The 26,514-nt window shown below is 43.5% G+C and overlaps 1 long non-coding RNA gene across 2 annotated transcripts; it reads right to left on the reverse strand.

The window, feature by feature from the left end:
• Positions 1-942: 942 nt before the first annotated feature.
• LOC110928954 lies at positions 943-25,771 on the reverse strand. Of its 2 annotated transcripts, none has more exons than XR_002586757.2 (2): positions 25,607-25,771; positions 943-1,124 (listed from the first exon to the last, which is right to left on the reverse strand). It is a non-coding gene; the product is annotated as an uncharacterized LOC110928954 (long non-coding RNA). The 2 variants fall into 2 exon arrangements; XR_004893568.1 differs by lacking the exon at positions 25,607-25,771 and adding an exon at positions 1,216-1,426.
• Between the last annotated feature and the right edge of the window lie 743 nt (positions 25,772-26,514).

Consider the following 26,514-nt stretch of genomic DNA (forward strand, 5'->3'; position numbering starts at 1 on the left):
CCTGAAGTATTCCCTGAGGAATTACCTGGTCTCCCACCCCATCGTCAGGTTGAATTTCAAATCGAACTAGCTCCTGGAGCAGCGCCAATAGCTCGAGCACCTTATCGTTTAGCTCCATCAGAACTAGAAGAACTGTCCACGCAACTACAAGAACTCTTGGATAAGGGTTTTATTCGTCCTAGCTCTTCGCCTTGGGGAGCTCCAGTATTATTTGTGAAGAAGAAAGACGGTACTTTCAGAATGTGTATCGATTACCGTGAACTCAACAAGGTGACCGTAAAGAATCGTTATCCTCTCCCACGCATTGATGACTTATTCGATCAGCGGCAAGGGTCGAGCTACTATTCGAAGATTGACCTGAGGTCAGGTTACCACCAACTGAGAGTCCGTGACGAGGATATCTCTAAGAAAGTGTTCAGGACTCGTTATGGGCATTACGAGTTCCTGGTGATGCCTTTTGGATTGACAAACGCGCCTGCAGTCTTCAAGGATCTTATGAGCAGAGTGTGCAAGCCCTATCTAGACAAGTTTGTTATTGTTTTCATCGACGACATCCTGATCTATTCTAGGAGTCAGGAGGAACACGAGCACCATCTACGGCTTATTTTGGAACTCCTCCGAACAGAACAGTTGTACGCTAAGTTTTCAAAATGCGACTTTTGGCTTCGTGAAGTCCACTTTCTAGGCCACGTGGTAAACAAGGATGGGATTCATGTCGATCCATCCAAGGTAGACTCAATTAAGAACTGGCCTGCACCCCGTACACCAACAAAAATCCGCCAATTCTTGGGTTTGGCGGGCTACTACAGAAGGTTCATCAAGGATTTCTCCAAGATTGCGCAACCTCTCACTTCACTAACTCAGAAGGGCGTCACCTACCATTGTGTTACACCCTAATTCATATTTGACAAAAAAGTCGCAGCGGAAACTCATGCCATAAAATTTCTTTCATTATTAACGTCATGACTTACTTGAAAGTACGTTTTAATATGTATCTTTTACAAAAAAATAAAGCATAAGCCCTGATTACTAATAATACATATTCAGTTATTCCCGTACAATCTAGCTTGTGACTCGCTCTTCGAGCTCTATTCCTCGTGATAACCACCCGTGATTCGTACAACCTGCACTCACCACATACATTCATCACATTAGTATACAATACATAAACAAGACTCAATACATGTACACTTTCCATTCAGCTTTCTCTCTAACTTTAAGCATATCATTAGCGTATCCATTCCCTTGTGAGTCTTCAATAATGTACCTGCGTAAATCTTCGTTTTCCAGGTACATGATTAATATCATTAACACTTAACGTATCCAAAATCATACTTACATATACTCTTGCATACATCCATACCTCAATACATACATGCCTGCACTCATACGTATCTTCATATATTCATAAATACACTTCTACATATGTACCTACATTCATACGTCTTTACATTCATGCCTACGATCGCACGTACTCCCATACATACACAAATACACATTTGTATACATACGTACATTTCTACGCCTTCACATATATACATACTATCATACGTATCTTCATATATACATAAATACGCTTCTACATACGTACCTACATTCATACGTCTCTACATTCATGCCTACGATCACACGTACTCCCATACATACACAAATACACATTTGCATACATACATACATTTCTACGCCTTCACATATATACATACTATCATACGTATCTTCATATATACATAAATACGCTTCTACATACGTACCTATATTCATACGTCTCTACATTCATGCCTACGATCACACGTACTTCCATACATACACAAATACACATTTGCATACATACATACACCTCTACATACATACATACCCTTCTGAAGGGGTATGGTCCCAGATCTCGCGTCAGCATCGACCGCGAGTGACCATTACCCTTATCAAAACCCCCACCAGCTAACAACCTACTTGTGCCCATGCGAGAACGCGTCGGCACAAGGGTTGAATCCAATCTATCTAGTAACGAAGGAGGACTTACATGGAACATGAGAACGGTAGAGTGATGCGACATAGCATCACATCTGGTGTATGAAAACGGAAGTATTCACAGCGATGCGGCCTCGCACCGCGTCCAGTGAACACTTCTATCAATACAAGGAAGCCTTACCTTAGGCATAGAAGAAGATGAACATAACGGTGCGGCTGGCACCGCACCATATGGGCATTTTCGTCACGACAAGGGATGCAGGCAAATAGTCTCCGCGGACGACGATGCGGCCAGCACCGCATCTCGCGTATTTCTTGGTCACAAGTAGGAGACGCGGTAACCTCAGACGTTACCGCATGCAGCGATGCGGCTTGCACCGCATCCTATGCACTCAACAAGTGGGACTGACACCACAGTGCAAGTGGCACCAATGGCAGTTACCTGTCAGAGCTACGTAAGCAATGGACTGACGTGGCGTAACCTCCACAACCGACAAGCCTGACACACCTACAAAGGTGCAGCACGTCGTCAGTCCATCCGTCATCCTCCTCCTTCACTCCTCGGCTATAAATACCAACCCCAAACCAGGTTTGAGGTATCTCTTCACAACTCTCTCACTACTACTACTATCTTACTTTGCTTCCCAAGCAAACTACTGATTCTCACGCCGGAGAGTGGTAACAAGGAGCACCCCCCACCCCATCCTCCTTGTTACGAGTCACGGCTTGTTTCCTTGTGCAGGAGATCAACCACCGGTGATCCAGCCAGCGATCCTCGAGAGGAAGGGATTAACCCTTCTTGACGAGACCAGTGTGTTAACCCTGCCCGGTTAACCATTGTTTCATCATTGGCACCCACCGCTACTCTTAGCATTTTTTCATCTATCCTTTTCCTCTCTCAAGATCATGACTGATCACCAAAACAACACTGCGGATAACCAAAATCCCCCAATCCCACCTCCGATAGGGGTCAATCCCTCGACCTCCCAACCCGGACACATTGGCACGTCCACACAAAGGGGTCCCTCCTTTACGTTTGGACATGACTTATCACAGTTCGCACCTGCGATCCCACCAGGCATGGACGTTCATACCTGGTATGATCAGCAGGCAGCCCAGCTGACAGCAACATACAACCGCGTTTGTGCGGAAGCGCATATACAAGCTGGGCCTACCCCAGCACCGCACACCCATGCTGACCGTATTTTACAATACGACGGCAGGGTACATTCACGTCCGGCTTCAAGAAGCCGACGTGAAGACCGCGGATCGTCTTACTGTTCGGTCCGCACACTCCACGAGGACGATTCCTCGTATGGGTCCCACACCAGAGGACCAGTGCATACCCGCCTTGGTCCTTATGGCGAGGACAGGCGGCGGTCTACCTCCCGACACGGCCCAGGTATTCAGAGCAGGCTGGGCCCACAACCATACACCGAAGGGTACGGTCATACCGACCCTGACGACTGTACCTACCGCGGGGATTCGCACGACACCAGCAGCAGACCGGGAGGGCGCAACTATGTTCCTCCCAGTCACCCCCGCAACACATACCTCAGGGCGGCCAAGCGCCCTGCCAATGAACCATACAGGCCAAAGGCAGCAGCCGAAAATTCCAAGTTCGCCCCGCGGATTGCCCACGCCCGGGTCACAACTACAAAATTCCCATTCGGCATCGGGAAATACAGTGGTTCGACCGACCCGGACGACCACATGAACGTCTTCATGGGCGCAGGGTGCAACGACCAGTGGGATGAACCCACGTGGTGTAATTTTTTCCCCCAGACCCTCACGGGCCTGGCCAGGGCATGGTTCGATTCTTTGCCAGTGGGATCACTGGAATCATTCGAGGACTTGCGTACCAAGTTCCTCGCCCATTTCAGCTAACAACGACGCCACGAACGCGATTCGATGGACGTCATGAATATCTGGCGAAGGGACGACGAATCTATTGAAGCATTCGTCGTCCGTTACAACAAAGAGTGCCTGGAGATAGGTGACGTGGCAGACCAAATGGCACGGAACCACTTCATCAAGGCAGTCAGGGACAAGCAGATGGTCATGACCATCTCAGGCAAGGAAGGCTTGCCTAAAAAATGGGAAGATGTCATGACCGCGGTCAAGACATACGCCCAGACGCAGCGGTCTCTTGAACCGCATCTGGCGAAGGCACAGCCCCAAGACGAAACCTCCCACCAAGGGTCCAAGCGTAATAATAAACGCAACAGGGACGCGGGAAATCGTAACAACATTTCCAAACCATATTTCCTGCGAACCAACACGTTCGACCCAAGGAACCACAACCCCGCCCGAGACAATCGGGCGTCAAAAAAAGATTCTCGGGATCGCAACTGGACCGAGATCACCATGTCGCCAAGTGAGGTCCTTCTTGCGGACCCACAGTTCTTGCGACCGGCCCAACCAATGAAGTCCAAGAAAAATCAGGACCTCACACTCTACTGTGAGTACCACAAGGACTCGGGCCACACCACCAACAACTGCATCAGTCTCCGGCTGGAGATTGAGCGGGCCTTAAAGGAGGGGAAACTGCAACACCTTTTGCCAGGTGGGCAAAAACCCACCAAGCGCATCACCCCTCATGGCGAAGGTACCTCCTCCGGGAAGAGAACCATGTACGTGGCTTCCACCCACATGACCCACGGAGGCAAAGGTAGGCTGCGCAAAGCGGCGAGAAGGCCGGACAATGACTGGAAAGACGAGCAAGTCGTCTTTCCAAAAGTCCGAGGCGGACCGCGCGATAGGCGCGCCGTCGTTATTTCAGGCCAACTGGCACACTACTGCACCGAGCGTCTATTCATCGACCTGGGCAGTACATCTGATATAATCTACGAACAATGCTTCAACCAGTTCGACCAGGAGGACAAAGATCGGTTGCAAGCGGTAGATTACCCATTGGCCGGGTTCGCAGGGGAAACTGTCTTTCCCCTGGGCCAGATTACTTTTCCTGTGCGTCTTTCCAACGGAAGACACACAAGGACAGAAGAGGTAAACTTCATGGTTTTACCTCACACCTCCAGATATGACGTACTCCTCGGGAGAGAATCCCAAGGAGATTTCAATATGATTACATCCGTCCCCCACTCTGCGGTCGGTTTCCCAACCGAATCGGGGGTCGTGATAATCTATGCCCGCAGGGACGTCATGATGTCGGACGAAATACGTCCGACTAAGGTCGCAAGGCCCACTCCCAACGACCAACCAGAAAAATGGGTTCTCAACGCGAGATACCCAGAACAAAAGGTCACATTGGGTCACGCCTTGTCCCCAGCCACCAAAGCACACCTGAAGCAACTTCTCTTCAGGAACCAAGACATCTTCGCGTGGACACCCGCAGACATGACCGGGGTCCCACGTGATATTGCGCAACATCACTTGAATACCTTTCCAGGTATTAAGCCAGTGATCCAAGGCCAACGCCACCTTGGGTCAGCTAAAAATCAGGCGATGCAAGAGCAGATCGAAGAACTGCTCTCCGCAGGCATCCTGCGGGAAGTCAAATACCAGACTTGGTTATCCAACCCAGTCATGGTAGAGAAACCTTCCGGGGGCTGGCGCATGTGCGTCGATTACAAAGACCTTTACAAAGCCTGCCCCAAGGATTGTTACGCGCTTCCAGAAATCGACGAAAAAGTCGATAATCTCGCACCATTCAGGTGGAAGTGTTTCCTCGATTACTACAAAGGGTACCATCAAGTACAAATGGCAATCGAGGATGAAGACAAAACGGCATTCCGGACTCCCACCGGAAATTACTGTTATACAAAGATGCCGTTTGGGTTGTGCAACGCGGCCTCAACATATCAAAAGCTGATGAACGACACTTTCCGCGGCCAAATAAGCAAAAGTGTCGAAATCTACATGGACGACCTAGTCGTCATGAGCATGGAAGAAGATACCATGCTCACAGACATTGAAAGAACATTCCAGACTCTGCGAAGCGTTAACATAAAGCTCAATCCAGGGAAATGCTCGTTTGGAATGGAAGAAGGCAAATTCCTTGGGTTCATCGTGACCAAAGATGGATTCAAGGTAAACCCGGAGAAAGTCCAGGCGATCGAGCGCATGCCATCGCCTTCATCGATGAAAGATATGCAACGGCTAGCCGGCAGACTAGCGGCACTCAACAGATTCTTAGCCAACCATGCAGCTAAGTCTTATCCTTTCATCAAGACCCTGCGGAGCTGTTCAAAGAAAGAACAATTCCAGTGGACCGCAGAGGCTGAAAAGGCCTTCCGGGAAATGAAGGAGTGTTTGATACAACTCCCAACTCTAACCGCACCACGCAAGGATGAGCCACTCATATTATACCTATCCGCCGCGGACAACGCGGTGGGTGCGGTATTGATAGTGGAGCGAGAGGGTGTCCAAACACCCATCTATTACATCAGCAAGATGCTCAACAACCCAGAGACGAGATACTCAATAATGGAGAAGTTGGTGCTAACATTAGTGCACACTTCAAGACGGTTGCGACGCTACTTCGTAAACCACGTCATCACAGTGCTAACCAATTACAGGATCGGCCCGATCCTATCCAAACCTGACATCTCTGGGAGATTAGCAAAATGGGCAATCGAGCTGGGCGCACACACGATACACTATAAACCGCGCCCCGCGATTAAAGGCCAGATCTTAGCTGATTTCGCCGCCGAAGTACCGGTGAATCGCATCCAAGAATGCGAAGAAGCACAAACTCCTGCACCAACGCCATCCTCCTCAGAAACATGGGCACTATTCACCGATGGTGCCTCCAACGAGGAAGGTGCGGGTGCAGGTCTGCGACTCGTCAGCCCTGACGGCCAAGAGCTTACATATGCAATCCGCCTCGATTTCAAAAGCACAAACAACGAGGCAGAATATGAGGCCCTGTTAGCGGGGCTACGTTTAGCAGTCAAAATCGGCGTGCAACATCTGGAAGCACACGTCGACTCTTTGTTAGTTGCAGGCCAAATACGCGGCGACTATGCCGCAAAAGGGGATATCATGATCCTCTACCTCGAGCAAGCCCTGCAACTAATATCCAAATTCGCTTCGTTCAATATTCGCCATATTAATCGAAGCGAAAACAAGTCCGCAGATGCACTATCAAAACTTGCATCTACCAGCTTCCAACACTTGGCAAAGGAGATACGCATCGAAATTCTGCAAAATCCCTCGGTACCCCTACGCCAAGTCAATGTCATTCAATACGGTACAACATCATGGATGACACCTATTATCGCATATCTACAATCAGGTGTGACTCCCGAAAGCAAGTCAGAGGCACGCAAGTTGCAACACAAAGCGTGCCACTATCAAATGGGAGACGGTATCTTATACCGAAAGTCATACCTCGGGCCACTCCTGCGATGCGTCAACCCACAGGATGCCACATACCTCATCCGAGAGATACACGAGGGCATATGTGGCATACATACTGGACCGCGCATGGTAGTGGCCAAAATCACGAATGCCGGGTATTACTGGCCCGGCATGCACCTGGACGCCGTCAAAGAGTTGCGCAAATGCATTGACTGTCAACGTCATGCTCCAAAAACCTTGCGGCCAAAGAACAACTTAGTCCCCGTCACAACCGCATGGCCCTTTCAGAAATGGGCAATTGACGTTGTGGGACCCTTCCCTGACGCTCCGGGTGCGGTCAAATTTATCATAGTAGCGGTCGATTACTTCACAAAATGGGTAGAAGCAAAACCGCTCGCCTCAACCACTGCTATGATAACAAGAAAGTTCATTTGGGAACACATCATCTGCCGTTTCGGTTTACCAATGTGCATTGTCACCGATAACGGCACCAACTTCGCTGCCGATGAATTTCAAAAATGGCTAGAAGAACTACATATTGAGCACATATTCTCATCAGTCGCACACCCGCAAGGGAACGGCCAAGTTGAGAGTATCAATAAAAGCCTAGTCGAAGGGATCAAGGCACGGTTGGGAACGGCCAGTAGTGGCTGGGTCGATGAACTCCCAAGTATCTTATGGGCTCACCGTACAAGCCCAAAAACAAGCAACGGGGAGACACCTTTCAGCCTAGTCTACGGTTCAGAAGCGGTGATCCCCGCGGAAGTAGGTCTCCCATCTCCTAGAATGTTGGCTGTTGAAAAACTAGACAACAACACGGAACGCAGGATCGATTTGGACCTCTTGGAAGAAAGGCGCGAAAACGCTGCCATCAACGAGGCCAAATATAAATCCAAACTTGAAAAGTACTACAACGCGCGCGTCCGCGTTTGTACTTTCAACCCAGGAGACTACGTCCTACGCGACAATGAGGCATCTAATGCCGAGCGCCCAGGCAAACTTGCCCCCAAGTGGGAAGGACCCTACCTCATCAAAGAGGTCTTAGGGAAAGGCGCGTACAAATTACAAACGCTAGAAGGCGAACCTATCGCACGAACATGGAATGCACAACAGCTTCGACGCTGTTATATGTAAGCCATGTTCTTACATTTCTCTATGTAACCTATCGGGCCGCAGGTCATTGGCAAATAAATAAATAAACAATTTTATACATTATTGTTTGTTACTACTATTACAAATGCGTGTTCCACTTTGCGGTATCCCAAAAACAGATTGGCAAAATCTTCATTCGCGATACCCATACAAAGTGGTAACCACACACAAATATTGTAATAGGCCAGCAGAAGGCAAAAAGACTTGCATATTTATCCGGCCGGATAAACAAGTTTTTTGTTAACACTTAACACAATTCCTGAGCCCAAAAAGGCAAACAACGGAATTGACGCGTACTCATACGACAAAGGTATGGAGTATACTTGACCCCATTCACAAATGGGTAGAGTTCCGGATATATAAGCTTTTACAAAGTTTACACAATTCTAAAACCCTAACGGGGTAAATAACAGAATTGACGCGTACTCATACGACAAAAGTATGGAGTATACTTGACCCCATTCACAAATGGGTAAAGTTCCGCATACATACGTTCAAACATGCAAGAAGTAAAAACACTTGTACAAATTGAACAAACAACTTTATATTCAAAAAATTCAAGCACCCACGTGATGCTTAATGGATTTACATAAAGTTCCTATTCTATACAAGAGGGAAACAAAAAGGAGGCACACTAGTCAACCTAAGCCCTATTTTGTACCGCTGGTTCCCGCACCTCCTTCGACACCACCAGCGGGATCTTCCTCTTCCTCATCAGGATAAAGCATCCGCAGGCGATCAACATAGTCCGCAGCCTCTAAACAATTGTCCAGTTCCTCTACACAAGAGAGGGACGTATCATAAAAGGAGGCTACGGCCGCGTTCAGGTAAGCTTCGGTATCCACGTCCCGAAAGCCGGATCGCTCTTCGATAATACCGCCTATAGACATGACGTTCATATGGGAAATACAGCGGTTATAACCAGCTTTAAAACCAGCGTCACGAGCACGCTGCTTGACCAAGTCCAAGCCAGCTGCGGTCTCAGGGGCATCCATGATAGCCTCAACAATCTGCAATAAAAGGATCATAAGTCTCGGATGCTAATCCAAGCAAATCTAAAGGCAACGGATACTTACACGCGCGATACCGTGAGTCCGCAACCACTCACGGTCAGCCTTCAGCTGGTCCAAAGAGGACGCCAAGGCATCCTTGGCCTCAACAGCGGCATCAGCCCGCTCTTCCGCAACCGACACGCGGGCAGTAAGGTCTTTAACCGCGACCTCCCGGGCCTGAACCTCAGCCTGTCAAAAAACAGAAAACAGGTTACTCGATAAACATTTTCAAAACAATGAAGGAAATATACAACAGAGGTAACGAAACATACCTGAAGGCTGGCAACAACCCTACCCAAGCGGGTACGCTCCGCGTTCGCCTCTTCTAGAGCCTTCGAAGTGCGGTTTTCCCTCTCTTTGGCCTCATCAAGGGCCTTCGCAGTACGGGCCCCCGTTTCCTTGGCCTCTTCCAGCGCCTTAATAGCCAGGGCCTCTGCTTGCTGCGCTTTAACCGCAATGGCCTCAGCTGCAGCTTTTTCTTTGCCCAAGGCAACGTTCGCTGCCTTGGCGTTCGTCAACTCCTGCCGAGCACGAAACAGAGTGTCATTCTGCTTCGCCCAAGATTCATTCCACTTCTTGCGCTCATTGGAATACTTTTCATTCCAACTCTTGCGTTCATCAGAAAGAAGTTTGGCAAGAGTACGAACCTGTTTCAACTGAGCAGTGGCAGCCCACTCCGAGGTTTGCTTCTGCTTCTCAAAAGCAGCTCTATCCTTCTCAAGCTGCTCCGCACCCGCACGAGCAGCCTTGACCAACTCTTCCGCTTCGGCCCGCAAGCGAGCAGCTTCATCCTCTCTGCGGCCTAACACCCGATAGTCTTCCAAAATGGCGTTCGCCACTATGGAACTTCCTACTAGCATGTTAGAAAGTTGGTTGATCCGCAGCTCACGGGGTGCCGAACGGGCACGATCAACTTCAAACGGGGTGCCCAGACCACTCAAAATCTCCTTGCACGCAGAAGGGTCATTGGAAATATCATCCCCCTGCATAACAGTCCAGGGGGGTCGGTGATAAACAGTACTTCGACCCTGGGTATAGGTGCGGTAGTAATACTCCAATTCAGACTCCCCAGGCTGAATTGGAGGCCCATCATAACCCGCACCACCGGCAGACGAACCGGTACCCTTCTCACCAGCAGGAGACTTCCGCGGCTCAGCATCCTGCTGCCGCACCTCAGCATCAGACTTCTGCTTACCAGCATCTGAAAACCTCAAGTCCAATCCATCACCCTCATTAGGAGAGATCAGATTGTCTGAGGAATCCACAGTGTCGAATATCTGGTCAGCAGTCGTTTCCACCGTCTTCTCCACGGTGGGATCGCGAACCGGCCCAACAAAAGGGGCCGTAGGCTCCTTGGGCACAACAGTCTCCTTCGGTACCCCCGCACCCGCAGCAGCGGTATGCAGGGGAGACGAAGGGAAGTCAAAGAAAGAATACCCTGCATCTCGGGATTCTGCAACACAAAGAGCAACAATTGTTAATCCAACATATTGTACATGCAAAACAATGAAACGGGATATACTTACCAGCAGCAACCGCAGGTTTCTTTTGCGCCGGAGCAGCCCTTTTGGTCTGCAGTCTCCGACGCTTTGGTTCACCACCACCAGCAGCCTTCTGCTCTGGTCCTCTTTTCTCACCAACAATAGGGGGAACCGCAGCAGTTCCACCCGCAGCCGCCCCACTACCTACAACACCCAAGCCCTCAAGGGTGTCAGATACTACCACGTAATCGGTATATCCGCGATAACAAGATCGATAGGTACCTGCGGCTTCAGAAACTGAAGAAGGGGCAACTGAGCCTTCAGAACTCCCCTTGCCACGACCCCGCGCGGTTTTCTTCACCGGTTTCTTCTCCGCATACTTTTTGGGAATGCGCTTCTCAAACTTCCCCAAATCCGCAAGGATACCTGGATTGACACAATCAAGAAAACCAGTCAAAAAGATAAACTGGAAAAATAAATGCAACGTACGAACTACCTCTTGTGTCTCCCAGCACCGGGGCATCCAGCACCGCACGCGACGGTACGCGGAAGTTGCTAAGTATTTCTAGGTTGAAGCCTTTCTTCAGCTCAACCGCAATAAGCTCAACCCGGCCCTCGAAATCGGGCTCAAACATTCTCCACAAGCCAACCGCATCCGCTGATACAACACATGCATGCAGGTTACTACAAGGCTTAGGAAATAAGGAAAACAACAAAGAGTAACAAACTTACCACCACTCTTTTCCCGCAAAACGGGCCTTGCCTTCCTATCCGGTCTAGTGAGCATCATCCGCAATACCCACAGCTGATTGTTATCCAACTTCTTGAGTTCAATAGGCCGCAGCCTAGAGAACCAATCCACAGTCTTTGCGGTGGCAACAGGAATATCTTCATCAGAAACTCCAACGTTGACATTCCTGAAAGACATGCTGGCATAGACCGCACAGGCTTTCACATAGAAGAATTTCTTCTTCCAGCCTGTCACACCCTTAGGGGGCGTCATCAACTTCAAGCTCCCATGCCGTTGAGTAAACGAGAAAAACCCGGTGTTCACCGTCAACTGGTAGAATCGCCGGAAATTTTCCACTGTAATGGGCAAGCCATGGGCACGGAATGTATATTCAAAGTTCCTAATTCGGAACATTCCAAAGGGACTAAGTTGGGAGATATGGAGATGATAATACTCCAACACCTCCGCAACGAACACCGTCACTGTAAGACCCTAATACGTATTTGACTAAAAGTCGCAGCGGAAGTTCAAGCCATAAACTTTCTTTCATTATAAACACCTTAACTTATTTAAAAATTAACTTTAACATAACTCTTTCACATAAATCCATCAATCGACTTATTTACTAAGTAAAAACATAGCTTATGCTTACTACATTATATACATCAACGTTCCCGTACAATCTCACTAGTGACTCGATCCTCGATCTCTGTTCCTTGATGATCCTCATGACTCGTACTACCTGCGCTCACCACATTAAATTCATAACATTAGTACGCATTATAAACATACAAGATTTATTCACGTTTACTTCTTGTTCCGTTAATTCTTTACATCCCAGCTTTCCATCTGATTGTACATTCCGTGGTGAGACTTTCTCATTGTACCTGCGTTACACTTCGTTCACAAGGCACACTATTATTATCGTCAATACTCAATTTCATTGAATACATGCGTATATACTTTCATACATACTTACATATGTGCATCCGTTCACACATAACTACTTACAAACCTACGTACCTACATTCATACGTACGTTCCTACATACGTGCATACCTACATACATACATACATACATACATACATACATACATACATACATACATACATACATACATACATTCATTCATACATACCACTTATATTCACACATACATACATACATACATACCTTCATACGTATCTACTTAAGGAAACTCTTAACTTAGAATCCCACATTTAGGTACCATATTACTACATATTCTTTAGGATCCCACCTTTGGGTACCATATTACTACATATTCTTTAGGATCCCACCTTTGGGTACCATATTACTACATATTCTTTAGGATCCCACCTTTGGGTACCATATTACTACATATTCTTTAGGATCCCACCTTTGGGTACCATATTACTACATATTCTTTAGGATCCCACCTTTGGGTACCATATTACTACATATTCTTTAGGATCCCACCTTTGGGTACCGTATTACTACATATTCTTTAGGATCCCACCTTTGGGTACCATATTACTACATATTCTTTAGGATCCCACCTTTGGGTACCATATTACTACATATTCTTTAGGATCCCACCTTTGGGTACCATATTACTACATATTCTTTAGGATCTCACCTTTGGGTACCATATTACTACATATTCTTTAGGATCCCACCTTTGGGTACCATATTACTACATATTCTTTAGGATCCCACCTTTAGGTACCATATTACTACATATTCTTTAGGATCCCACCTTTAGGTCCCCTACCCGTCGGCGACGCCCTCTAGTTTTTTGCAGTTTTCTGCAGGCTCGTTTCGTCGTCCGTACGCACTAAAACGCACGTAACTTTTGAACCGTTTACCCGTTTGACCTCCCGTTTCTTCCTACATGCTTGTAAATTCACATTCTATCATATGAACTTAAAATCTTACCTCCGGATTACGGAAATCCTTAACTTACATACATTCGACTTAACTATTTTCTAACTATTTGACCCGTTAAGGGTATTCGCGCATTAATTGGTCTATGACTGACCAAACCATCATCCCCACTTCCATACTTGTCCAAAACATTACTCTAATCGAATAACTTGCTTCTAAACCACTTTTAAGTTCGTTTACCCCAAAATACCCATCATGGGCATTTTGGTCAACCTTAAACCCATCATTTACGACGAAAGACTTTAACACATATTTGACCTCAAACATCATATTTAATTCATTACAACACTTTATTACTTACTTGTACTACGAAGTGATTACGGAAATCACTTACCTTTAGTGTTCGTATTCGCATCCGTTTCCTCGCCTCTTTTTGACCCGTTAACCTTCCATGCTTCCATCCATCTTGACATGATCCCTATACTTTCATGTCATCGCATTCACATTCTTGTTAGCATACATGATTGTACATATTAACAATCATATCAAATTCATGTTTCACATTTGACTTTCATTAGTCAATTCTAACAAGCATAAGGCATATTTCCACAAGTTAATCTTTCAAACTCATACAATTCATCGTGTCATCACATATAACACGTATGGATATAACACGCATCATATGACTTTCTATAATATCACAATTGTGACAAAAGTCCAACATTGCTACTTATGCACAGTTGACTTTCAAAAAGTCAACAATTTATCATATGAACTTTCGACTTAACCTCATACATCCATGTCATTATAGTAGACTATACTAATGACACTATATACATTTCATACTCACGATGCAATAAGCATACAACCACATGATCATCTAGTTATATGCACATACCAAACATATTTAATTCCGTTCATTCTAGTAACATAATTCTACAACTAACACCATGACCTATGCTTAACAACCCAACATCATTCTAACTTCATCCTATTCTAATGATCTCATATGCTTCACATTTAGTGTACTTTTACTTATCAATTTTGATTAAGCAATTATTCAAACATGTAGTAAACATCATACCACTCCAACATAGAGTACAATATTCTAATGCATACTTTTACTAAATAACATGGCCAACCAAATCCTACATGAGTTCCATATAAAAATAGATTTCTCATGTTTATTTATCATCAAATACATCATATCCCCATATTATACGATTTCATCCATTACTTGCATACCATTTCATCTATTAATCCCACCTAGGCATTTCATCAAACACTTGGTGTGCATGCCACAATTTATGCATAATGTACAAGTGTTTCATGCTTTACTTCCTACTTCATGCTTTCATTCATCAATTAACACAAAAACATCAACAAATTCATATCACATTCAATCTACCTAACAAGAACGCATTACATACACCATAACACAACAAGATGTGAACAAGGATTGGACTTGGGTGATCATTCAAGTCATCATCCTTACCAAAACAAATGGGTTTCACCTCTAAACATCAAATTAACCTAAATCATGCATAACCCATGTTCAATATGATGATTCTAACACACACCCATTCACAATTTCATACAAATTCGCAATTTACATCATAACCCACTTCGTGAAAGATCACCAATCTAACTTTTAAGACATACCTTACGATCCCCTTGTGAAGGTGATCATTAATCCGTGTTCATTCATGAATTTAGACCTTGATTTGCCCTTCGATTTGATGATTCTTCACGTTTAGGGTTTCTTGAGCTCTCATGAGAGCTCCTGCTCCTTTCTAGAACACACGAATGTGTGTGTTTGTGTGTGTTGATTTTCATAAATAAAACCCATCTTTCCATCCTAACCGTTTTGGTCCCTCAAGTTTTCTCACTAATTAGAATTGACACAACTTTCATTCCTTATTTGTTTCTACCATACTTTTAACTAGGACGAATAACCTAGTTATTTATTTCTTGATGTACCCGATCATAACATTTAACGAATATAAACATTCGGGTTTTGGGGTGTTACAAGTCTACCCCCCTTAAATAAGGTTTCGTCCCCGAAACCTTTCTCATTTCCTCTTACACACACACATCTATGTTTGACTTCATAGTCATATCATAATTATATGTAATCATCCTATCTCAGTTCATATTTATTCATACTATTGACTTTTTTTATAATAAGTCCATATTTTTTCACACCATACCTTCACATAACATTTTCATTTCCCTTGACCCGTTTTTAATAGGTCAATATACATACTTCTTCAAGCTTGTGATAATACGTTCATTCGTAGGATTTGTTTATAACGGATCTAATACTTTCATCTTGTCTTTTAAGATTACATTTCATACACACATTCTATAACATTCAACTCTTGTTTTGTTATCACAACAAAACTACTACTTCATAGTTACACCTACATGCTTAACTCCATAGTTAGCATCATTCTACTTTTCTATAGTCATTCGTACCTTACATATCCTTACGTTACCTTCAACTTGCCTCATTCGTTCTACATTACTATACCTCTCATTTCGTGCCTTACTTATTTTGCATAAGCATACGTGTCGTGCAATTCATTTCATGAGATTTTAACCAATACTCGAACTTTTCACTCAAAACCTTTGAGATTCGCTTCTTGATGACATAGTTTTCTTCTTATGTCAACTGAAAAAAAAATCAAACTTCCCATACTATACCATACCCATTCCACCATTCATTTCGTAGGTCGTACCCAATTAACCAATTCATACTTATCTAACATAAGTTAAACTTTTTACTGACCTCATCTCATATCATCAATCGACGATCCGTAACCCAGATCGATCCGCATTCTTCACGAGTACTAGCCATACCAGGCTAGATTTCATTCATCCGCGTAATGCGCTTTCGCCCGTGCACATCCTTCCACCAATTCGGTTGGTTTCATCACATCAAGAGTTTCTAACATTATCATCTACAATTTTAGCGGTTAGCACATTTCATTCAAGCATTCATTAAACTAGGTGATTACTCACCTATAATTCTTTACAATTTCCTACGCACATGCTATAACATTTTCCATACTTCATTCCTTACATGCAATTCTTTATTTTGGTTACTTATTTTGTCGACCTTTGCAGTTTGACGTTTCAAGGTCAAACTGACATTTCTTACTTATCGTAGATGTAAAGAGGTACACATTCGTACGTCTTTCCCTTCATGTTTACCTACAAGGACATCCATTACATCATTTTGGTATTCTTAACAAAACTCACCCTTCTCATTCATACTTAAATTATTGTCCGGGTCGTAGCCCGTCATTCATTATGACTCCTAAGAGTCCATTACTAACATATTTAACACATAACTTGTTCGAACTTCTTTCTTTCGCTTTAAAATTTAGGTTTGCATGCCCATTACGATCATTCTTTTGTTTATTACTTTACATTTACCCGTATGACTCGTTTGACACAACCATGGTCAAACTGTCGACACATTGTGATGTGGATTAATTTCATCCCTTTTTATATTTTAAATCCGTCCCGCGAACTCAAACGTCACATTCATGCCTTTCATTGCTTTCATGTTTTGAATCCGTCTAGCGGTTCCAAACATACTATTCATACATTTTCTTCCTTTCGTGCTTTGAATCCTTTTCGCGGATTCAAACATTTCATTTACATTACCCATTCACATCTTTCATTCATTACATGTGCTGAATCCGTCTCACAGATTCAAACATATCATTTTCTGCATTTCATTCCTACATAGTACTCTCAATTTCCCGAGAGCCTTACTACCCACTTCACCCGCACGCCCACCTGCTACCTAATTCTACAGATATACCTGCGATAATTACCACGGTCTCACGAACGTCATATGCTTCTTGCGTACTGGCCAGGTGCGCAATTCACATACTAATTTCGTGCCTTCAGGTAATCATCGCCTTATGTCCGCATTAGTGGGTCTCAGTTCGTGCTACATTTTTACAATTTTACCAAGACAATATCGTTGTCTTCCGTTTAGTACTTACCCTCCCAAGGAGACTTCTTCCTTTTTCTTTTAACAACGGTACCCATACATGTCAACATTGTGTACCTGGGGTCCGTCTGTCCATTCGCATCCTTGCCTGCCTTAGCATCCACCTTAGACTGCATTCACGGATCATCCTCTCCAAACTTTTAAGCTTACCTTGCACATAGCAAACCGTTAGCTTCTTCATATGAATACATACATACACGTTTTCATTCCATTTCTACCTTTGGATCTTGATCGAGTCATGGATTGTACAGGTTCCTTATCACAAGAGCACATAGGTTTGAGTTCAAGTACCTACCTTCTCGTACTTGATTCCCTCAAACCAGGGCTCTGATACCAACTTGTAAGACCCTAATACGTATTTGACTAAAAGTCGCAGCGGAAGTTCAAGCCATAAACTTTCTTTCATTATAAACACCTTAACTTATTTAAAAATTAACTTTAACATAACTCTTTCACATAAATCCATCAATCGACTTATTTACTAAGTAAAAACATAGCTTATGTTTACTACATTATATACATCAACGTTCCCGTACAATCTCACTAGTGACTCGATCCTCGATCTCTGTTCCTTGATGATCCTCATGACTCGTACTACCTGCGCTCACCACATTAAATTCATAACATTAGTACGCATTATAAACATACAAGATTTATTCACGTTTACTTCTTGTTCCGTTAATTCTTTACATCCCAGCTTTCCATCTGATTGTACATTCCGTGGTGAGACTTTCTCATTGTACCTGCGTTACACTTCGTTCACAAGGCACACTATTATTATCGTCAATACTCAATTTCATTGAATACATGCGTATATACTTTCATACATACTTACATATGTGCATCCGTTCACACATAACTACTTACAAACCTACGTACCTACATTCATACGTACGTTCCTACATACGTGCATACCTACATACATACATACATACATACATACATACATACATACATACATACATACATACATACATACATACATTCATTCATACATACCACTTATATTCACACATACATACATACATACATACCTTCATACGTATCTACTTAAGGAAACTCTTAACTTAGAATCCCACATTTAGGTACCATATTACTACATATTCTTTAGGATCCCACCTTTGGGTACCATATTACTACATATTCTTTAGGATCCCACCTTTGGGTACCATATTACTACATATTCTTTAGGATCCCACCTTTGGGTACCATATTACTACATATTCTTTAGGATCCCACCTTTGGGTACCATATTACTACATATTCTTTAGGATCCCACCTTTGGGTACCATATTACTACATATTCTTTAGGATCCCACCTTTGGGTACCGTATTACTACATATTCTTTAGGATCCCACCTTTGGGTACCATATTACTACATATTCTTTAGGATCCCACCTTTGGGTACCATATTACTACATATTCTTTAGGATCCCACCTTTGGGTACCATATTACTACATATTCTTTAGGATCCCACCTTTGGGTACCATATTACTACATATTCTTTAGGATCCCACCTTTGGGTACCATATTACTACATATTCTTTAGGATCCCACCTTTAGGTACCATATTACTACATATTCTTTAGGATCCCACCTTTAGGTCCCCTACCCGTCGGCGACGCCCTCTAGTTTTTTGCAGTTTTCTGCAGGCTCGTTTCGTCGTCCGTACGCACTAAAACGCACGTAACTTTTGAACCGTTTACCCGTTTGACCTCCCGTTTCTTCCTACATGCTTGTAAATTCACATTCTATCATATGAACTTAAAATCTTACCTCCGGATTACGGAAATCCTTAACTTACATACATTCGACTTAACTATTTTCTAACTATTTGACCCGTTAAGGGTATTCGCGCATTAATTGGTCTATGACTGACCAAACCATCATCCCCACTTCCATACTTGTCCAAAACATTACTCTAATCGAATAACTTGCTTCTAAACCACTTTTAAGTTCGTTTACCCCAAAATACCCATCATGGGCATTTTGGTCAACCTTAAACCCATCATTTACGACGAAAGACTTTAACACATATTTGACCTCAAACATCATATTTAATTCATTACAACACTTTATTACTTACTTGTACTACGAAGTGATTACGGAAATCACTTACCTTTAGTGTTCGTATTCGCATCCGTTTCCTCGCCTCTTTTTGACCCGTTAACCTTCCATGCTTCCATCCATCTTGACATGATCCCTATACTTTCATGTCATCGCATTCACATTCTTGTTAGCATACATGATTGTACATATTAACAATCATATCAAATTCATGTTTCACATTTGACTTTCATTAGTCAATTCTAACAAGCATAAGGCATATTTCCACAAGTTAATCTTTCAAACTCATACAATTCATCGTGTCATCACATATAACACGTATGGATATAACACGCATCATATGACTTTCTATAATATCACAATTGTGACAAAAGTCCAACATTGCTACTTATGCACAGTTGACTTTCAAAAAGTCAACAATTTATCATATGAACTTTCGACTTAACCTCATACATCCATGTCATTATAGTAGACTATACTAATGACACTATATACATTTCATACTCACGATGCAATAAGCATACAACCACATGATCATCTAGTTATATGCACATACCAAACATATTTAATTTCGTTCATTCTAGTAACATAATTCTACAACTAACACCATGACCTATGCTTAACAACCCAACATCATTCTAACTTCATCCTATTCTAATGATCTCATATGCTTCACATTTAGTGTACTTTTACTTATCAATTTTGATTAAGCAATTATTCAAACATGTAGTAAACATCATACCACTCCAACATAGAGTACAATATTCTAATGCATACTTTTACTAAATAACATGGCCAACCAAATCCTACATGAGTTCCATATAAAAATAGATTTTCTCATGTTTATTTATCATCAAATACATCATATCCCCATATTATACGATTTCATCCATTACTTGCATACCATTTCATCTATTAATCCCACCTAGGCATTTCATCAAACACTTGGTGTGCATGCCACAATTTATGCATAATGTACAAGTGTTTCATGCTTTACTTCCTACTTCATGCTTTCATTCATCAATTAACACAAAAACATCAACAAATTCATATCACATTCAATCTACCTAACAAGAACGCATTACATACACCATAACACAACAAGATGTGAACAAGGATTGGACTTGGGTGATCATTCAAGTCATCATCCTTACCAAAACAAATGGGTTTCACCTCTAAACATCAAATTAACCTAAATCATGCATAACCCATGTTCAATATGATGATTCTAACACACACCCATTCACAATTTCATACAAATTCGCAATTTACATCATAACCCACTTCGTGAAAGATCACCAATCTAACTTTTAAGACATACCTTACGATCCCCTTGTGAAGGTGATCATTAATCCGTGTTCATTCATGAATTTAGACCTTGATTTGCCCTTCGATTTGATGATTCTTCACGTTTAGGGTTTCTTGAGCTCTCATGAGAGCTCCTGCTCCTTTCTAGAACACACGAATGTGTGTGTTTGTGTGTGTTGATTTTCATAAATAAAACCCATCTTTCCATCCTAACCGTTTTGGTCCCTCAAGTTTTCTCACTAATTAGAATTGACACAACTTTCATTCCTTATTTGTTTCTACCATACTTTTAACTAGGACGAATAACCTAGTTATTTATTTCTTGATGTACCCGATCATAACATTTAACGAATATAAACATTCGGGTTTTGGGGTGTTACAGTCACCAGCAACCTAAGGTTGCCGTCATTGAAAAAATCGGCCCACAAAGTTATATAACCGGCCGGAGCATCGGCACCGGTATCCCCCTCTTGTGGGTAGGTGGCATCCCAATCGTCGGCCATCTGCACAGTGGTCATCAGGAGTTTAAAACCACCCTTTGACCACTTCAACACTGGTAACCCACCACCGGGAACGTCAACGTCATCATCTTCGTCTTCATCAGCCGCTACTGCCGGCTGTTCAGGGTTTTCACCCTCCACATTGTGTGGACTTGATGGTTCAGCCATCAGATATATCAAAAAAATAGAAGACAGTGAGTGGAAAAACTAAAAACCTCACCGGAACTTCAAGAAATATCGTCGGAGAAGACAAAGAAAAAGTTTTCTCTCACCGGCAAATTTTTGAAATTTCGAACAAGTGAGGGGAAACCACGAACGGTTTCCCCTTATATACCCATCGCAATTAATGCGGAGGGAGAAAACGAATCATCACGTTCAAAAAGAGCGAATTGCACGACACCACGTGTCAAGCGCCGTTTTCGCTGACAGTTATCACGCGCGCGTGGCCGCCCACACGCCTGACATAGGAGACGTTTACACTCCTTGCTACAGTGCATTTAATGCCTCGGGCAGTGCAAATGTCCTTTCATTTCAGCACATGCCAGAAAGATCTCACCACCTTCCACCAACTCACACGTGAGATCAGCCACGTAGGCAAGAAAAAGCGACTACATTATCCAACAATAAGCGGCATGCGGTTTCTCTAGTATACCGCACCATAACCCATACCGCATGTCGTTTTTTAACATACCCCTAAAAATAGGTAAAAATATATATCTCTACACTATAAGGGGGTATAATACCTATCCGCCCTACCCACGAGCACACGTGGAATATGCGGACATGACACACACGAGCCCGTTCAGGTGTGTCGGATGCTCAGAACCAGCGTTGTTCTTTGGACTGAACCGCATCTCAGACACAGGTAAACCGCATCGCCTTCATTCTCTTCAAGCTTCAAATCCCTCCTGTCCGGTTCACAACCGCAGAGGGTACATGAACACCTTCTTTAACATAAAGAAGGAAGGGAATGTACGCGTGCGCACATCAGCAACCCTGACTCCTGAACCTTCAGGAGCTACATCCGAGCAACACACCCGCTTCGAGCGAATATGGTAATGCAAAACCGCAGACACTCACGAGTAGCTACGGACATAACCATAGCTTCCGCAGACTGGTTGCTACGGAAGAGCCAAGCTCACTCCACATCACCGAGCGAAGCTACTTCAAGGCAAACTCGGTATTGGAGCGTGAAGGTAAGTGGCTCCAGAAAGAACGCAGATAAGCGCTCTAAACAAGCCCTTGTCGAACAGCAAGCGTCCGAACAGCGGTAACAAGTCTGCTTATGACTTTGTTTGCCCGCCTATGGGCCGCATAGAATAAACAATGGTGGGCATACCCTTGCCTATGACCATGTTTATTTACCCATAGTACAAATCTACATCGTTCGACCAAACATGGCCAACAATGACGCAACGAGGTAACCGCAAAGGACGTGCGGTTACTAGAGAGCTATGACGACGAACACGAAAACCCAACAAAAAAGGGATCGTCATCTCATGACTAGATGCTGAACATACAGCTTGAGCAAAGCACTTACAAGCATCAACTACTTTTGATCCCGATCTCAGAGATTGATCCAAAGTTTCTTTTCTTCTTCATGCACCACTTCAACAATTGGTTGGAAGACAAGACCACCTCTCAGAGGTTGAAAGCCTGTGCATACCTTCAAACCACCATCTCAGAGGTTGGTTCGAAGTTTGTGCAGCATTACTAACAAAGTCTCCAAGAGACCTTCGGCACAACAACAGGTGGCAACCCACCTGGTGACATAAAACGGCTGAGAATTTCGCATCAGACGAAATTCCTTCACCGATACGGAAGAGGCGTCAGATGACCCTTCCAGACCTCCAGCTTGATTTACATACAGAAAAGACCATCCACATGGTCTAGGATCTTCTCCAGACTCCAAACTACCTTCCAAACACCATAGTCCAGTACTCCTCCCACATACAACTTGTATGTGGCAGCAACACTAGACTGGGGGGACTTGAAGGGGTATGGTCCCAGATCTCGCGTCAGCATCGACCGCGAGTGACCATTACCCTTATCAAAACCCCCACCAGCTAACAACCTACTTGTGCCCATGCGAGAACGCGTCGGCACAAGGGTTGAATCCAATCTATCTAGTAACGAAGGAGGACTTACATGGAACATGAGAACGGTAGAGTGATGCGACATAGCATCACATCTGGTGTATGAAAACGGAAGTATTCACAGCGATGCGGCCTCGCACCGCGTCCAGTGAACACTTCTATCAATACAAGGAAGCCTTACCTTAGGCATAGAAGAAGATGAACATAACGGTGCGGCTGGCACCGCACCATATGGGCATTTTCGTCACGATAAGGGATGCAGGCAAATAGTCTCCGCGGACGACGATGCGGCCAGCACCGCATCTCGCGTATTTCTTGGTCACAAGTAGGAGACGCGGTAACCTCAGACGTTACCGCATGCAGCGATGCGGCTTGCACCGCATCCTATGCACTCAACAAGTGGGACTGACACCACAGTGCAAGTGGCACCAATGGCAGTTACCTGTCAGAGCTACGTAAGCAATGGACTGACGTGGCGTAACCTCCACAACCGACAAGCCTGACACACCTACAAAGGTGCAGCACGTCGTCAGTCCATCCGTCATCCTCCTCCTTCACTCCTCGGCTATAAATACCAACCCCAAACCGGGTTTGAGGTATCTCTTCACAACTCTCTCACTACTACTACTATCTTACTTTGCTTCCCAAGCAAACTACTGATTCTCACGCCGGAGAGTGGTAACAAGGAGCACCCCCCACCCCATCCTCCTTGTTACGAGTCACGGCTTGTTTCCTTGTGCAGGAGATCAACCACCGGTGATCCAGCCAGCGATCCTCGAGAGGAAGGGATTAACCCTTCTTGACGAGACCAGTGTGTTAACCCTGCCCGGTTAACCATTGTTTCATCACCTTCCTACATCGTTACGTACATGCATACACTCGTACATATCTTTATACATACGTACATACACATCTACATACGTACATACTTTAACGAACACGTACTAGATCACGCGTACCTCTTACATAATCATACATTATGAACATGGGTCTTAGACTTAGCTTTATAGCCCATAAACATCTAAGGAACCATCAAAATCATGTTTGGAAAGTCCACCGTACTCCACGGATATCAAACCGAAGCCCACGGTACATAAATTAACTCAAATAACAAGATTTCAGTTTTTGGGACTTGGGAAGGCCGTCGCCGACGCCCCTAGGGCCGTCGGCGACGGGCCTTGCATTTACCCGTAGCCCAAAAACCCGTAGACAGGTAATTAACCTGTCAGCACAAAAACTGATTTTCCCTTGCTCGTCGGCGATGGCCCCCTACCCGTCGGCGACGTCCTCTAGTTTTTGCAGTTTTCTGCAGGTTCGTTTCGTCGTCCGTACGCACTAAAACGCGCGTAACTTTTGAACCGTTTACCCGTTTGACCTCCCGTTTCTTCCTACATGCTTGTAAATTCACATTCTATCATATGAACTTAAAACCCCATATCCGGATGAAGGAAATTCTTAACTTACACGCTATCGCCTTATTATTTATTTATGATTTATTCGACCCGTTCATGCCTTCATCCACAAAACTTGTTTGTTTGACCAAGACTTCTTATGAACCTAATAATGTCAACATTGTATATCATACAAGATTAAATTCTCGGATGTCTTGCATCCTCTTGACCCATTTTCGCTCAAGAGCTTATTTTGACCCGTTAAGGGTATTTGCGCATTTTAAGGTCTTTAGCTTACGACAACCATACTTCTCGCTTTCTTGCTTTTTCAAAACATTCATTTAATCAAATAGCTTGTTTGTAATCAACTTTTAAGACCATTTGCTTGTTTTACCCATCAAGGGCGTTTTTGTCAACTTTGCTCTATCCTTAACAACAAAGGACTCCCTTGCATAAGTAACCAATCCTACTACTTAGCTACAGTTCTTAATCACACATACCTCGCTCGGATCAAAACTAAGATCCGTTTAATACTTCATCGGTCTCATACAATTCTTTCCTACTTGACCTCGATCATCATACTTAATTAAATTGCACATAACTTTACATAAACAACTAAGAAGTGATTACAAAAATCACTTACCTCGTGCGTCCATGTTCATACTCGTTTCCTCGCCACTTTTGACCCGTTCGCCTTCCGTGCTTGATTTCGTCTCAACATGATTCCTATACTTCCATGTCATCGAAATCACATTCTTATTAGCATACATAATTGTGCATGTTAACGATCATATCGATCGCATAATTCCTATTTGACTTTCATTAGTTACTTCTAGCAAGCATAATACATGTGACCAAATTCATATCATTTCAAACTCACGTAAACCATCATGTCATCGAATTAAACACACATTCGTCAAACACGCTCCATATAACTTACCTTAATCTTACAATTATGACAACTCGTCTAACCATCCTTCTTATACACGGTTGACTTTTAGAAGTCAACGGTTCATTTAGTTTAACTTTTGACCTATCATTATATACCCGCAACATCATAATCGACTATACGGACGACAATACATACATTTTATCATACGATTGGGGTGCGTACCATCTTTTAAGCATAACGTACAACTAATTTATGCACAATCTTCTAAATTCATACATAGTTCATCAAATCCTTCTACTAATCAACATGTGGTATTTAAAATTAAACATCATACATATTATCATCACATTTTGTTCACTTCATCTAACAACAATTCACCATTTCTTATCCAATTTCTTTAAACACTCACACACATGTATGATTCCAAACATTGTTAACATAAGCAAATCATCAATTTACATTACATCATCTAAAACCCACTTCATAACTACTTATTAATCACTTACAAGTGATCTAATCTTAAGTTCTTCATAATTTCATCATACTTTTGATATGTGTACTACCTTGTAAGCATAGTGTACAACTAGTTCATGCATATCCTTCTAATTTCATACATAATTCATCAACTTCTTCCTTCTAATCAACATGAATCATACATG

Source organism: Helianthus annuus, chromosome 5, assembly GCF_002127325.2.
Source record: "Helianthus annuus cultivar XRQ/B chromosome 5, HanXRQr2.0-SUNRISE, whole genome shotgun sequence".
Classification (NCBI taxonomy): domain Eukaryota; kingdom Viridiplantae; phylum Streptophyta; class Magnoliopsida; order Asterales; family Asteraceae; genus Helianthus; species Helianthus annuus.